Genomic DNA, 2,317 nt, shown 5'->3' with positions numbered 1-2,317 from the left:
GACTCCTTCCAGGTTGTTGAAACCTCTTTCTGGTTCTAAACCCAATCTCACGTGGAACTGACAGAAGAGCAGGCTGACTGAGTAATCCATTCTGGATATTAATAAGTTTTATTTATAGACCGCTATTCCGCAATGATCATAGCGGTGTACAGTAAAAATTGCAATACAAAATTAGCCCCTACCCACCCCCTCACTCCCTCCAGGTTGGATGATGACAGTTGGCTGTGGAGGGAGGGCTCTGCCACTTCAGGGTGGTCCCGATGATGTTGGACTCCCTCACTCCCTCCAGGCTGAATGAAGACAGTTGGCCGTGGAGTGAGGGCTCTGCCACTTAGCTCCAGGTGACGCAAAAGATGGTTCAGTATATCCCATATAATCCTCCTTTATGTTCTGAAATGAGAATGAAAAAACACATTGCTGGTTTTCACTGAGTGACTGAGTTTGAAACTGAGTGCCCAAACTCAAAGGTATCTCTTGACTGGGTGCCATGGTAGGACTTCCTCCTTTTTCACATCTGATAATCTCCTTTGATTTTCTTCTTGTTGTTTTGATTTCCACCCTTCTCATAGTGAATCAGCTTTTAAAGTACATTCACTGATTTTTTTTTTTAATTCCACAGCAAATCAATTTTCACTTCTGTAAAATAAAATCTATGAAAAATTTGTGTGTACAGTCCGTCCTTGCCTTACGCGGGGGATCCGTTCCAGATCCCGCCACGTAAGGCGAATTCCGCCTATGCTCAAGCCCCATTGGAAACAATGAGGCTCGTGCGCGGCGGCGCAGGAGTGCGCGGGGCGCAACGGGCGCGTGCGCCCATTCAATTGAATGGGACGCTCCGCCCCGCGTGCGCCCCGTGGCTTGAGCAAGTATGCTCATGGCTGCGTATGGCATGCCCGCGTATGGTGCGGGCACGCTGTACATGTTACACTTTATTTCCTGGGGAAGAGGTCTATTGCATTCACCAGATTCTCTGAGAAGTCAATGGCATCCCAAAATGTAAAGATCCACTGTTAAAATTAAAACTTTATAATAATTTTAATGTCCTTGATTGTATCTACACTGCAGAAATAATGCAGTTTGACAATGTAGTTTGTTGTGGGTCTGCTCTGGTGTCAAAACAAACTACACTTCCCATAATTCCATAACATTAAGCCATGACTATTAAAGTGGTGCCAAACCTAATTATTTCTACAGTGCAGATGCAGCCCTAATGTTTCAGGACAAGCCTGAAAAAGTAAGTGGCCATTCTATTTAGGAGGACTCTGCTTCTTGTTCCGATTCCCCCTCCCCCCTTTTACCAAATATGCTAATAATTATTCTATTTTATAGTTGATAATCAATCTGATTATTTTGAAAAAGAAATATTTTTACATAATTCATTTTGTGTGTTATCACTTGCATATTGATGCTTTCTAACAGTAACATTCTATCTCCATTTTCTTTTTGTAGTTTTCTCATATACTCCATAGTTTATTGATGTCATGAAAAATGTATCTGTTTTTGAATACTTACCAGAATTAAAATATATAAAATGTATACATTAAACGTATAATGTATACACTCTTTGGATGTATACCTTCTTACACAAATTACATTTAAATCTTGAGTAAGGAGTATTTCATAAGATGACTACACACAATCATAATAACAAAATATAGAACTCAGTGCCCTTTAGAACTGTATTAGCCTGAATGGGACTCTAGTATGCCAATTAGTCAATACACCACTTTTATTTCTTTTCTGCCACCAGGTACCTTTGGTGGTGTTAGGGTTATTATCTTTGGTCCTAGAAATTTTATTTCAAATATCTTATTTTTTTTTATTTTATTTATTGAAGTTATATTCTTCCTTTCTCCCAAAATGGTAGTCATAGAATCATAGAATCATAGAATCATAGAGTTGGAAGAGACCGCAAGGGCCATCCAGTCCAACTCCCTGCCATGCAAGTCAAAGCAGCTTACAATAATTTTAAAAAGGTCCAGCTAAAAAATTAACTTATAAAAATTAAAAAGAAATTAAATAGTAATATCAATATTATTTAAAACATAAATAAAGAAATCTAAAAACAAATTTTGTGGGGTCTGGGGACCTTGAGGGCCACAATAGAGGTTCCAAGAGCCACATTTTGCCCACCCTTGCTGTAAAGCCTGATTCTATGAGAACAGCAACAATTATCAGTGTAACAGTAACTACAGTACAATACTATTGTGTCTGTTCCTGAGGGGGTGGGGCTTCTGTGAGTCACTGGAGGCAGACCTAGCAGCCTAGCTCTTTATAACTGCTGTCGGAGGGCCTCATGGAACACAAGGTTTCACAG

The sequence above is a fragment of the Sceloporus undulatus genome, chromosome 5 (assembly GCF_019175285.1).
Source record: "Sceloporus undulatus isolate JIND9_A2432 ecotype Alabama chromosome 5, SceUnd_v1.1, whole genome shotgun sequence".
Classification (NCBI taxonomy): Eukaryota; Metazoa; Chordata; class Lepidosauria; order Squamata; family Phrynosomatidae; genus Sceloporus; species Sceloporus undulatus.
Note: the sequence above shows the minus strand (reverse complement) of the source record.